Here is a 15800-nt window from a genome sequence, read left to right on the forward strand (position 1 = left end):
ATTTTTGTCTATATAATTGTCAGCAAATATTTGAAATTTAATATCAGATGGTATTGTTGACATAAAGTCATCAACAAAACATGAGCCCACTTCATTGGGATTTAATAATATTAACCCAAACATATTATTCAACCATTCACCCATATAGCAAAGAAATATTGCATGAATATACCTTGAAGATTCATTTACATATATGTATATCTATTGTATGTCTTAAATAAGGCTGTACAAAAATTTTTAATATACATGAGATATCTGTAGCATGTCTTATGAACCAACTATACTCATTGCTTGGATGTTCAGAATGAAATATTCAACAGATATCAGATAAAAAATAAATATATGCTATTTTTCTAATATCAAGGAAATATTAAATGTATATTCAATGATTATTATTACTGATATTATATATCTAATTAATATACTTTTAATATCAACAACATATCCATTAGATATCTGTCACATGTCTTATTAACCAATTATCCACATCTCTTGGATGTACAGAATGAAATATTTAAAAATATTAGATAAAAATAAATATATGATATTCTTCTTATATCAAACAAATATTAAATGTATATTCAATGATTATTGATTTTAATAAAATGAGATATCTATAATAGGAAGACAAAACTTGATTTTTCCTGATATACCTATGAACTAGAACAATTAAATTAAATTAAATTAAATCTTTTAAGTTAACATTTTCAAAAAAAACCAAACCTATAAAAATGGGTTCAATTTTTCAAAAATAATAAATTAGATACATTTTTTTTAAACTTTTTTACCAAACCATTAAAATTAAATTCAACTACAATATGAAACAATTGTAGACCTTTTAGACCGAATTACAATGATTACAAAATTATATATGACCTCAGTGCTGGCAGAACGAGTGTTGGAATTTCAGGAGTGCTATTGTTTATAAATAAAAATATATGAATTATATAAGGGTGACATGTTACAGGTAATTGGCCCAGGGCAGCAAAAAACCTAGCACCGGCACTGTATGACCTAATATTATAAAAATATTTGTATTAAATAAAGTGAACAATAGATATATATTTTTGAATGAAATTCATCTTTAATTTTTTTATTTTTAAATCATAGTTGAATTGAAATATAATAATGTGCATATAATTATTTAATTTCTTTTTTTTCGAGCCTTCCTTTGGCAAACGTTAACCAGTTGAGGTGATGATTTCGTCATCAGACGAATGTTTAATATTGGACTTGTTAACTGCTTCTGAAAAATCAAAAATAAGTTTTATACTAAAAAATAACAGTTTGAAGATTATCATATTCCCAGCAAATAAAAATATAAATAGCATGCATGACATATATTTTACAGAAATAACTAACCAACTAAATATTCAATGATATAAAAACAATGTGGCCTTTTAAAGTATTGTGTAATAATTACAATCTTTACTCTTAATATAATTATAAAAAGTCAAAAATTGTAACAGAACGTAAAACGGAACAATATCATAAAAAGGCTCTTGTCAGAGCCAACAACTCGTATGTCCAACAGCCAATCACAGTAGAGAACGAACACGGCCAATCACAGGGCAGATCGTAAGCACAACACCGCTTTTTGGACTTTGAGAGGTGTTATAAGTACTTCCGGTCATCTGGCAGTCATAAAAAGCACATCAACGAATAGGGGAAATCGAGACGAAGGCAACAGTACTTTCCCCAGGGTCGTAACCCTAAAAACTACGGTGATATCATCAAATCAATTACGAAAGAAAACACAACACGCAGCACGGCAGTAGATGAGTTTACTAGTCGGTACGGATAGTAGTACTTATACTAGTAAGATTCATCGGAACAGACACATTCTTCTTTCATTCTTCAAACTTCAACTCAACCCCAACGAAGACAGAAGAACCGAAGAAACATCAAGAGGAGTAATCCAGTGAACCAACCGATCCGAATATCAGCGACGACATCGATTCCAGTACGCGGCATTCCAGAGCTCCTGAGGACAACGACCCATACGATCCCGTGTGCAACTCTTTAGAGCATCGCCACAATTTGATCGTACGGGTTAACAACGAAGCAGTCTCCGGCCACGGCATCGTCAGTGTTCCCGAACGAGAGTGAATAAGTACGATCCCGTGTGCAACTCTATTAGAGTATCGCCACAAACAGATCGTACGATTCAACTACAGCGCCGATTCCGACACGCAGCATTCAAGTGCACCGGTGGGCACAGACCGCTACGATCCCGTGTGCAACTCATTTAGAGCATCGCCACAGTTTGATCGTACGGTCTAACGACGAAACTATCACCAGCCTACGACGCCTGAGTGCGCAACCGAATGTGAACAAGTACGATCCCGTGTGCAACTCTTTTAGAGCATCGCCACAAACAGATCGTACGAATCGGTGACTTCGCCGAATTCGTGCCACGACGTTCCAGCGTCCCAACGAGTTGAGAAGCGACCCATCGTGAACAAGTACGATCCCGTGTGCAACTTTTTAGAGTATCACCACAAATAGATCGTACGATTCAGTAACTAAGCAGATCCCGAGCAACGACGTTCCAGCGCACCAATAAGCGAGAACATTGCTGGTTGCCTATCCCTCTATGTCCACGGGAGTAACGCAACGGTAACCTCTCGTTATATCTGACGTCGGAGAATGGTCTAGGCCGGAACTCCGACGCGGGTACTCGACGCGCCACCGCAATACCCGTGTGACATAGAGACCCGATCGGGCGGAATAAACAGCAGTGAGGGGGTCATAGAACATCGAACAAATCAACCTATCAAACACGCGGAGAAGGTACCGACAAGCAGAAGGCGTACACGCTGCAATATAAATTGTCCTTTTCAGGACAACCCTAATAAAACAAGTCCCCCCCGAGCGCGCCTGTTTAGGCTTCGCATAATCCGAACAGTGATTATAATAAACGCCACTTACTTGAGCGGGCCTAATATAGTGACTGTTCCATCCATTAATGTAAGATAAACACCATCTCCTTTCATTTTGTATAAATTTAATGGGAAATAATTTCCCACTCCCTAGTATTGTTATGTATATATGATTATATAGAAATAAAAAAGTGAATTATTACATACATGTAAACAAAAGCGTTCACATCATTAGTAAACGGACAAATACCTTAAAAAGTACCGTTTCAAAATTTTAATCATATCAAAGTAAAAATTCAAAAATTAACTTTTAAATGTAAATTAGTGAAAAACCAATATACCAGACTCGACAATAATATTGAAAATGTTTTGGGTAATTAATAGTTATAACTTATAGTTCTCATGTACAAAAATGTCACTCATTCCCCCATAAACATTTCTAAATAGATTTTATTAAATACCACTTTTACTTAGAAGTTTAATAATTATGTATATAACTGAAAATATTATAATATTAGAACTAAATAACTATAACTAGATATTAATATTAATGTGCATGTTATTACCAAATATTGCCTTGTTGATAGCTAACAGTGAAAAATTGTCTGTATTTCATAGACCATAGTATGTGAATGAAATCAAGATTTTGGTCATCGAAAACTTTTTTCATCATTTTGTAAATCATACTTTTTAATGATTTACCACCTACTCTTGCTAGTTCCCACACCTAAAAACATTTTAACTTATAAGATAATCAAACAAATTTTATTTTCATACAAATAAGAATAATTTACAACTTGTTTTTTAAAATTAATATCTAATTTCATTTTTTCTTCCATATTGGTTAATCCTTCTTTTGTAGAAATAGGCCAATTATGAATGAAGTAGTCTATTTCATGTTCTATATGCTGATCACCCAGAGAACCTTGTAATGTATTAACATTGTTGGATTGTTTAATATATTCTAATGTTTGTTGCTGATTGTCTGCAATTTTAGAAATTTCAACTTTTAAAAAAGCTAAGTAGTTTAATGTTGCTTTTTGGAAACCTATAAAAAAAATAAGACAAACTAAATCATTAACAGAAACATTTCATACATTTGTAATTATTCACAATACAAAAAATAATTAAGTTAAAAAATAAATCTGATATATGACTTAAATTATTTAGCAAATACTCAGCTTAATACATAAAATATCTAAAATATGGAATACTCTACCAATAAAGGACTGAGAATGAACTGGTCCTATTTATGGTGACTGTAGAGACTGTAATTGTGACAGAGTATGAGTATCACAGTTATTGTGTATTACAATTGAAGTACTTAGACCTAAAACATAATAATATTGTTAATAGTTTGTTAATTGTTATTACTTAGGTATTACATAATCACTGATCATTAAAATAGATAATATTTTAATACAATATTATCTACATAATTTTTAAATTTTATATTTAAATAAAATAAGTTTAATTTGTGAATTTTTGTGATTTTTACGTATTTTGTCAAAATTCCAACTTTGAATGCTTATAAAAAAAATTTGTGACTATATATTTCTTTTATTTTTCAAATGCTATTGTAAAACTATTTTAGGAGTCTTGCATTAAATTTTCAAGATTTTCTACCTTAAAAATAAATTTTTATCGATATTAATTTTAAAAAAAAACTAATAATTATTGAAAATTACATATACCTATGAATAGTTCAACTTAAATCAAAATTTTTTAAACATTTCATGGTGGATAGAATATAGGTACTTATATAAAAATTCGGTGAAAATTTCATGTATCAATAGTCATTCGTTTTAAAGTTACATAAAAAATCAAAATTGATTTTGTCTAAAACTGATAGTACGTAAAATTTCCTGTTTTTCCGTTAATTTTTTGTTTGTTTATCCCGATTATTTAGAAAAATATTAAGAATTTTTTACTTTTGATCCCCTGAAGTATCAACTAGATTCACTTTCTGATTTAACAAGGTACTGAAGTTAAAAGTTGAAGTATTTTTACTGCCCCAAAACGTAATGACTAACACAAAAAAAAATTCATGGTTTTGACGAATTTTTGTCAATACTTGAACTTCAAATGCTAATAAAAAAAATTGTGTCTATGTATTCTTATAATTTTTTATTCACTATAAGAATAACTTATAAGGAACTTTGTTTTAAATATTCAAGTATTTTGATAGTGCCAAAAAAATTTTATCGACACTTCAAAACAAATTTTTCAGACAAATTGAAAATTTCAGTCGTCTATAAATATCTCAAAAAAAGTCAAAATATTTTGAAAATTAAATCATGTAAAGAAAATGCCAATTTAAATAACTGATAAAATTTTCAAGTATCTACGCTTATACTTTTTGAATAATAACAAATATTTAAAATCGTTTGAGGATAAATCGTTATCGTTACGCTATTTCGTAAAAATTTAAAATTCAAACGCACTTAAAATTTTTCCTATAATGATGCTTCGAGTTTACTCTATAGCTACTTGAAGGAAAACTTATGGAAAACTTAGTGTTGTATTTTTAATCCTTAGTTATAAACGCAAAAATTTTATGATTTTTCAACTTCAAAATTACTTGCAAATTTTCGCGTTTTCGACAGATTTCGTAAAATTTTGAACTATAAACGCTTATTAAAAAAAATTGTGCATATTTATTCTTATAATTTTTTAATCACTATAAGAATAACTTATAAAGAACTTTGTATTAAATTTTCAAGTATGTTGATAGGGCCAAAAAAATTTTATCGACACTTCAAAAAAAAATTTTCAGACAAATTGAAAATTTCAGTGATCTATAAATAACTCAAAAAAAGTCAAAATTTTTTGAAAATTAAACTGTAAATAGATAACACTATAAACATAAATAATAATATTTGAACTATAAACGCTTATTAAAAAAGACTGTGACTTACGATTTTTAATTTTTTTAGCTACAATAAGAACAACTCATAATGAACCTTGTATTAATTTTATTGTATTATAATTTTCAAGTTTTTTTGGTCGTCCAACATTTTTTTACCAACACTTCAAAAAAAATTCTCAAAAAAATTGAAAATTTCAGTGGTTTTTAAATAGCTCAAAAAAAGTCAAAAATTTGTGAAAAATAAACTTTAGATAGATAACACTAACATAAACATGTGGTGAAAATTTTAAGTATTTACAGTGATTAGTTTTTGAATTACAACCATATAAAAAAATCTTTCTAGAAAATGTTTACTTTTGACCTCTATAATGCACCAAGGATCTTCAATTTTACATCGGAAACCACCCCCAAAGTTTGAAATCGAAGCATTTTTTCGACTAGTTATGCTGTACACAGATACAAAAAAAAAAAAAAAAATACCATTGTAAAATCAATACATTCATCACTTCGTTCAGAATCTAAAATTGAAAATGTCTGTTATTGAGTATTGCTCAAAACGATTTGAAATATTTTGAACATTTTATCAAATTTATAATATAAACATTTAGTGTAAATTTCAAGTATCTACAGTTATTCAATATTAAATTATATTAAAATAAGAAAATTGTTCCACGAAAAATCGAGAGAATATTCTTCAATATCGTAAAAATTTGAACTTAAAAACTCATAAAATTTTAATTCGACTATGATCTGAGAGAATAAGTATAACGATGCGACCCACAAGGATAAAATATGGAAAGTCATAGGTGACGAACTGAATCAACCAGGTAATTATTTATTATATTTAAAATTTAAATACATAAAATATGTTTTTATTCTTAACTTTTCATTTAATAAACAATAAAATTTATGTATTTTAGATATAAAAAATACATAATTAAATAAATTTAAAACACACATCATTGTATAAATACATTCCTTTATTTTTAGTAGATGAAAGTGACAAATATGAAATTAAAATTATTAATGAAAAACCTTTTGTTTACTATATATTTATAACTTATAACATATTTTAATGCATAATAATAATTACAAATATATGAAAGTAAATGTATAAATATTAAATATATAAAAAACTATTATTTATATTATAATCTATTTAACTGATAATCAATTTTAAAAAAAATGGCTGTAAAATACTAAAATGTATTAGGTACATAATATTATTTTTATTATGAATCTCAATTATATTACTTTATTTTGCAACGAAATTTTTCCAATTGTAGAACTAAAAAAGTCATTGAATAATTCTCTAACCTGGAATGCCTGCTGACTCGCATTTCCTCCTTGCATCGTTAAATTTTGAAGAGTTGACGCGTCTTCGGAATTGGTAGTTTCTCCTCGATTGTATGTCACTTTGCCATCATATATTTTAATAAAATTGTGTAAAATGCAAGTCGCTAAAATTATATTATCTGCATTTTCGGGTTTTGCTTGGATTCTACGATTATATATCCTAAATGTTTGGGATAAAATTCCAAATGCATATTCTACAACCCTCCTTCCACTACAATGACGATAATTATATAATATGCGTTTGGAATTCTCATCGAGTTGTTTTCCCGGGTAGGGTCTCATCAAGTATTCTTTTAAAGGGAATGCCTCGTCTCCTAAAATGACAAATGGTGCAATATTTGTTGTACCTGGTAGCGCAGTGCTTGGTGGGATATTCAGTTGTTTTCTTTCTAGTCCTTTTCCTAATTTTGAGCGCATAAAAATCCCACCGTCACTATTTCTGCCGTATGCACCAACATCGACTATAATTAAATTATAATGTGCATCTAAAAGTGCCATAAGTATCACGGAAAATGTTTTTTTAAAGTTAAAATATTGAGACCCGCTACTCGGTGGAGCCTGAATCTCAACATGTTTACCACCCAATACAATTTGGAAAATTCCAACAACTCCAAAATTCGTCTGCGATCTCTTTCCATATTTGTTGTAGGAAGTGGCATTACTTCTGGCATTAATTGTTCAACCAATATTTTACAAGTATCCTTCACTATTTCATACACCGTGGAATGTCCTAAACGATAGCTAAATTATATGGTTTTGAAAGAATCTCCTGTTGCCAAAAATCTGAAATCTATTTTATAATTTTCTATTTAGTTATGATATAATATGAATTATTGTGATAATTAATTTTATAAATCACAAAATAATGACTAAAATTATTATTCTTGGTTATTAGTTAAATTAAATTAATATGTAATTTGGTATAAAGTTAAACTTAAAATAACTATATAAATACCTAATGAGTTTTATATTTTTCGGTTACAGAATAATCTACTTATATTGAACCTTGTTTTACATTTTCAATCTTTAGCTATAAAAGTTGAGCATTTTATATTTTTTAACATAAAAATTATTTTTTAATTTTGTTAAAGTTCGAACTTTAAATGCTTATAAAAAATGGTGCTTAATATGTATTTTTAATATTTTTCAACTGCTATTGTAACAATAAATCAGGAGCCTTATATTACATTTTCACACTTTTTACCAAACAAAACTTTAGTGACATCTTTTAGAAAAAAAAAAACTAAAAATATTGAAAACTAAAAATGTACGTAAACAGCTCAAAACAAGTCAAAATATTTTGAAAATTGTATGGTGTGTAGAAAATGGTAATATAAATTTTATTAATTTAACATTTCATGTATATACCGTATGTTATACCGTAATTTGTTTTATAGAGTTACAACAAAAACCAAAATCGATTTGGTCGAAAACCGATTTTGCGTAAAATTCCCGTTTTTAAAATAAATGTTTTTGTAATTCCTGTCGGTTTAGAAAACTACTTGGAATTTTTTACCTTTTACCCTCCAAAGTACCAACTAGATTCACTCTCCTATCATAAAACATACGGTTGAAGAAAATCTAACCATTTTTACTGTCCTAAAAAGTGATTACAGACACAACAAATAAATAATATGCATCATTGTAAAATCAATACATTTATCATACCGCTCAGAATCGAAAAGTGATTCAAACAGTTTTTTATTCAAATAATTTCTTAATTTTAATTATTTTAGATTCTGAGCAGAGCGATGAATGTATTGATTTTACAATGATGTGTGTTTTTTTAGATTTTTTTTGTGTATGTCATCACGTTTTAGGACAGTAAAAACGCTTAGATTTTCTTGAACAGTATCTTTTCTGATAAGAAAGTGAATCTATATGGTACTTAGGGGGGTCAAAAGTACAAATTTCCCAGTAGTTTTCAAAAGCACTGTGAAAAACAAATGAAAAATTAAGGAAAAAACGGGAATTTTTACGCAAACCCGATTATATTATCATTTTCTATACATGATAAAATTTTCATAATATTTTGAGTTGTTTTGAGTTGTTTTGAGCTGTTTACGGATATACGACTTAGTTTCCAACTTTTTTAGGTTTTTTTTCTTTGAATGTCAATAAAACTTTATTTATTGGGTAAAAAAGCTTAAAAATTTAATACAAATCTCCTAGTACATTGTTACAATAGTAGTTGTAAAATATTAAAAATCTTCACAGTTATTTTTTATAAGCATTTAAAGTTCAAATATTGACAAATTACGGAAAAAACACGAAAATTAGCAAATTATTTTGTGTTAGAAATTCATAAAAAAAATGTCTATTCAAATCTAAGATCTTAAAATTGAATACAAGATTCTTCATAAATATGCTTAATTTTATTAAAAAAAAAAATGCCTACAAGAAAGTCAAATTAAATTTTTATGAGCGTTTGAAGTTCATATTTTTACAACATTGGATATTTACTCGATTTTTCGTGTACCTAGCGTTTTTTTCATTTTGTTGTTAAACGAACCACTATAGATGCATGAAAATTTGACTGAGTGTTAATATTTTTATTTTCTATATATTATAAAATTTTGACACTTTTTAAGCTATTTATGCACAGTTTCAAATTTCCATTATTTTAGTTTTTTTTTCTATAAATATCAATAAAATTTAATTTGTTGGCCCAAAAAGCATAAAAATGTAATATAAGACTCCTGATATATTATTACAATAGTAGTTGAAAAATATTAAAATATACATAGGCACAATTTTGTTTTATAGCATTCAAAGTTCAAATGTTGACAAATTTTATCAAATTTAAAATTTAAAAATTATTTTGTAGTTAAAAATTGATAAAATTTTCAACTTTTATAGCTAAGGATTGAAAATTAATAACATGGTACCACGTAAGTAGGTTATTCTGTAACCAAAAAATCTCAAAAATATAAACACACAGTTTTTTTTTATAGTTATTTTGTTGTAATATTAATTCAACTTACCTACTGGAAACCGTATTTATAATTATTACCAATAAGAAATATTATAATAGGTATATAAATATAATATAAAATATCCACATGACAAACCGTCTCAGCTCAGAATCGTTTTTCGTATACAATGATATTATATCATTGAATTCAAATTTAACATCCACTTGCCCACCTACTGTACAGCAGGGCGACATCCACTTAACCTACCTTTTTAAATTTTAGATGCCGCGTGTAAAGCTAGGTGGTCAAATATAAGATACCAGTATAGAAAAGTCCTCAATAAAAAAAGACTTTAAGTGGTCAAGCATCAAAAAAAATACCGAAGTATAATTAATGTGAAGACCAACTTAGTTTTTTAAAGCAGTATTTTCAAGAAAGACCAACAACTACAAACATCGAAAGTCACAGTAGTTCCGAAGAAGACGACGAAGCACCAGAAAACGTTGGACCTCATGATATAAGTAAGTAATTAGGAAAAACAAACTGTTAATGATACCGCAGGTAATTCAACAGTGCATCTTTCCACACAAATAGAACCACAACTGTGTATTCAACGTGGATCTTCTCGGATTGGCGTGGGCGGTATCAGGAAAAAAAGACCAAGAAACAGCCTTATCGACGCTGATGAGGTATATTTTAGAAAATAAGGAACGTACAGAAAACAAAGTTAACGAAAAAGACCAAATACATGAATTTTTTATGGGAATCTCAGCCACGATGAGGTCGTTTGATCCGTATCGTATCAATTTAGCTAAAACTAAAATTTTTAATGTAGTTCAAGATCTCGAAATACAACAGATTATGAACGACCAACGTCAACAGTCATACATTCCGATTTCACCTGATGTAAAAAATCCTCAAAATTATGGATTCTTACAACATAACATAACTGATATGACTTCACATGAGAGACAAGATGAGCAACAACAATACCAAAATATGTAACTCTGAATTTTTATGCTTATATAATTTCTAATTCTATGTTTATAAACAATTTGTTTTATTTATTATAGGTACTAATAATTATGATTATACCGATTGTTTTTTAATTTTCACCTATAGAAAAAAAAGGTATTATTAAAAATATTCTAGGTTGTTCTTTTTATTTTGAATATTGTTATTATTATTTTAAATAATATTATGTATTATCAGTCTTGCCTATTAGACTTTTTAAGATATTTTTCAATATGATTTTAATTTTTGCTATTTACTGTGAAAGATAGTAAATTATTATTTGTTTTCAATATTACAAACAATTTGTTTTACTTATTATTAGATAAATATTACCTACTATACAATGCATGTATCCATTAAAATACAGCAAAATATCACTCAAGTTAACTAGAAACGTTCACTGAATATTAATTTCTTACCTTAAACAAACAGCTAAACGGTGCTTAGGTGGTATACATTTTCTGAAATTTGTATCTTGTTTTTTAATGTACTTTTTGATTTTTTTTAGTAAGACATCGAAACAGTACATGGACATCCTAAAGTATTTGTGAAATTTAGTTTCGACATCTATAAGTTCCTTATATAAAGTTTGGAACTCTCCTTCGTTATCACGTTTTTTTCCAAGCAGAGTGAACCCAGTACTTACGAGGCTCTTGGGCAACTTGTTCTTCCTCGTCAAACAGTAATGCCATCATCGCAAGTTCTTTAATAGAAAAATCCATTTTGCTAATAATTAAATTGAAATTATTTAAATTAATTTGTGTATTACTACGTAATTTATTAAGTAAATAATTAAATTAAATTATTTATACTTACTTTAAATGTAGGTTAACTTTATACTCATTTGGATACTATAATTTACAAATAGGTATACCTAAAGGCTAAAATATACCTACTTCACTATAATTTTTAATTTATAATTTATGCAAATAATATTATTATACTAAAATATACCTACTTCACTATAATTTTTAATTTATAATTTATGCAAATAATATTATTATACTAAAATATACCTACTTCACTATAATTTTTAATTTATAATTTATGAAAATAATATTATTATACTAAAATATAATATACGGCCATGTGGTTACAAATCCTAATCACAACTGACGACGTTGACAAAATTGTAGATAAACCCGGATGGAACTCTGAATAGTGTGAATGCTGAAACCCGGGTTGCCCGGACGTGCTGAAAAATGACCCGTCCCTACCCGGACACGTCCCGGAGCAGTGGGAATAGACCTTAAGAGTGACGATTATTGTCGCATCGGCAAGACGACAACCACGGTTTTCTAATAATGCAAGTATTGCAAGTAATGCACCGCGTCCAAATATAAGAATTTATTATCATAATAATATACCTATTGGATATCTTAATTTTTAGTTTGTTTATCCCGATTATTTAGAAAAATATTAAAAATTTTTTACTTTTGATCCCCCAAAGTATCAACTAGATTCACTTTCTGATTTAACGAGGTACTGAAGTTAAAAGTCAAAGCATTTTTACTGCCCCAAAACGTAATGACTAACACAAAAAAAGAAGCGGGTAAGTCGTGGATGTCGCTCTGCTGTACAGTAGGTTACTGTAATGGATGGGATTGAATTTGAATGCAATGATAGGTATAAATTTTCAAATCTTAAATTTAAAAAGAAAATTTTTTATGAATTTCTAGCTTATAATAATTTGCGAATTTTCGTGATTTTTCGTATGTTGTCAAAATTAAAATTTAAATGCTTGTAAAAAAAATGTGACTGTACATTTCTTGTATTTTTCAACTGCTATTGCAAAACTATATTATGAGCCTTGTATTAAATTCTCAAATTTTAGAATTAAAAAGAAAAACTTTTATGAATTTCGATCTAAGATAATTTGAAAATTGCCGTAATTTTTACGTATTAAGTCAATATTTGAACTTCAAATACTAATAAAAAAAAATTGTGCCTATGTATTCTTATAATTTTTTAATCACTTAAAGAATAACTTATGAGGAACTTTGTATTAAATTTTCAAGTATTTTGATATTGCCAAAAAAATTTTATCGACACTTAAAAAAAAAAATTTTCAGACAAATTGAAAATTTCAGTCGTCTATAAATATCTCGAAAAAAGTCAAAATATTTTGAAAATTAAATCATGTAAAGAAAATTCCAATCCTTATAACTGGTAAAATGTTCAAGTATCTAGGACTTATACTTTTTGAATAATAACAAATATTTAAAATCGTTTCAGGATAAATCGTTTTCGTTACGCTATTTCGTAAAAATTTAAAATTCAAACGCACTTAAAATTTTTCCTATAATGATGCTACGAGTTTTCTCTATAGCTACTTGAAGGAATACTTATGGAATACTTAGTGTTGTGTTTTTAATCCTCAGTTATAAACGAAAAAAATTTTATGATTTTTCAACTTCAAAATTACTTGCAAATTTTCGCGTTTTCGACAGATTTCGTAAAATTTTGAACTATAAACGCTTATTAAAAAAGACTGTGACTTACGATTTTTAATTTTTTTAGCTACAATAAGAACAACTCATAATGAACCTTGTATTAATTTTATTGTATTATAATTTTCAAGTTTTTTGGTCGTCCAACATTTTTTTACCAGCACTTCAAAAAAAATTCTCAAAATAAATTGAAAATTTCAGTGGTTTTTAAATAACTCAACAAAAGTCAAAAATTTGTGAAAAATAAACTTTAGATAGATAACACTAACATAAACATGTGGTGAAAATTTCAAGTATTTACAGTGATTAGTTTTTGAATTACAACCATATAAAAAAATCGATTTTTTTGAAAACTGCTGGAAAATGTTTACTTTTGACCTTTATAATGCATTAATGCACCAAGGATCTTCAATTTTACATAGGAAACCACCCTCAAAGTTTGAAATCGAAGCATTATTTCGACTAGTTATGCTGTACACAGACACAAAAAAAAACACACACACATCATTGTAAAATCAATACATTCATCACTTCGTTCAGAATCTAAAACAATTCCATTTAAGGAAAATGGTACAATATTATGTGAATTTTTAATTCACACCAAGTAAATTAAAAATTTTTTAAAACGATGTACACATATTTTAATATGTAAATATTTTATTACTTAAAAGGTACTCGTGTACATTTTATTTTAATTCAATTTAAATATACAATACAATATATTTACAATTGTGTTAAGTTATTTTATCATTAAAAATAAAAACTGTTTAAAAATTATTGTTTTTCTTAAATGTTCTAATTTGAAAACAATTTCATAGCTGGTATTTTTGAATTGGAAAATGTTAAAGTTTATTTTATAACAAACATTTTGATGTTTGTATATAATGAAATGAGTTTTGGTAATATATGCCATCATACACTACATTAATTAGACAATTAGAGCTTGGTTGTTAAATAAATTTGTAAAACTCATAATATTTTATACCCAGTTAAAAATATTTAGTAACCACTAATAATTTTTTTTAAGTGTGGAAAAGTATTCATGATTACAATAAATAATTAAACGTGACATTGACTTAACGAAGATGATACTATAGAGTATCATAATCAATATAAAATATTAAGATGATTATTAATTTCACTTTTGCACTTTAACGTATAATAACAATAATATATTATGTAATAAAAGGGATTTGTATGATGCCAGGGGCTTGGGTGTAATTAGGTCATGCAAATTCACGCTAATATAAACATACCTAGTAATATAGTACATTTATTCAGAATGATTTTATGAATTGTTGTTCTTGTACCATGATTAAATATTATCTTAGGCAGCAAACATAGAAGTTGAGTTCAAAATTAGGCTTTTTTTCGAGGTGTTTTTGATCACCACGATGTTGTGCAGTATAAAGGAGTGGCAAAAATGGTAAAAGGGGGCATAGTGTACCTGAAGCTTTGTGCGTACGATTTCGAAACAGGTCACGCAAATTTATGCTAATTGCACGCTATTATTAGGGTGGAAAAAAACCTTTAAAGTTGGTTGAGGAGGGGCTGTAGAAACGTTTCTACACCCCCACCCTATTTTTACTTTTGAAGTTGATCTGGTGCCAAGCGAATTTCAAAATTAGTCACGTCAATTTAAGCTAATTGTACGCTAAATATTTAACCAAATAATTTAAGAAAATTGAAATGCGAAGGGGTCTGGTGAAACGTAGGTACGTCAAGGCAGCTCGATGAATAGCTAGCCTGTGGTTACGCATTATCAAACGCAGTTGTAGTACAACAGGTGATAATAATAATAATAATAAATTACAATATAATATGCACATATTGCACATGCATACACACTCAAATGTCGTCGCCATCGAGGCATAACCGACCGCCGATCCAGTTGTCCGACTAGTGACCAGTGTCTACCACCTGTTGCTCATCCCATCACCCCCCCTCCCACCGTAAACAAAATCCATTATTCATCATGCACACGCGCAGTGTACGCCGCATGTACTTTGGAGTTTGATCCGAAATGTACTTGAAACGTTCGACAGATAACTATAATACGAACATAAAATATATATATATATATATAATATCGTGTGGTATCGCAAACGTTGACCGCTGCTAACGAATACCTATAACGGCTAAAATCGACCTAATAAATTGTTTTTTGTTATCGATAAAATCGTGTTTCGTGTGTATGCCGGTTTCCCATTAGCAAAAGTCAAGAACGGTTTTAATTTGATTATTTTCCTTATCGTTCACCTTCTCCGGACGCGTTTCCGCCGCCGCCGCCGCCGTCATTGCACTCTCGGTCACA

At 28.3% G+C, this 15800-nt stretch overlaps 1 long non-coding RNA gene and 2 pseudogenes across 1 annotated transcript; 2 read left to right on the forward strand and 1 right to left on the reverse strand.

Annotated features, from left to right (window-relative positions):
* Positions 1 to 15800, forward strand: part of LOC149060951 (uncharacterized) — a 289350-nt pseudogene that overhangs the window by 201001 nt on the left and 72549 nt on the right.
* On the reverse strand, positions 1141 to 7605 carry LOC107168609 (uncharacterized; annotated as a pseudogene).
* Positions 1507 to 3090, forward strand: LOC149060963 (uncharacterized). The gene is made up of 2 exons (XR_016189446.1): positions 1507 to 2465; positions 2523 to 3090. It is a non-coding gene; the product is annotated as an uncharacterized LOC149060963 (long non-coding RNA).

The sequence above is a fragment of the Diuraphis noxia genome, unplaced genomic scaffold (assembly GCF_037042655.1).
Source record: "Diuraphis noxia isolate RWA-SAM2 unplaced genomic scaffold, SU_Dnox_SAM2 contig0001, whole genome shotgun sequence".
NCBI lineage: Eukaryota > Metazoa > Arthropoda > Insecta > Hemiptera > Aphididae > Diuraphis > Diuraphis noxia.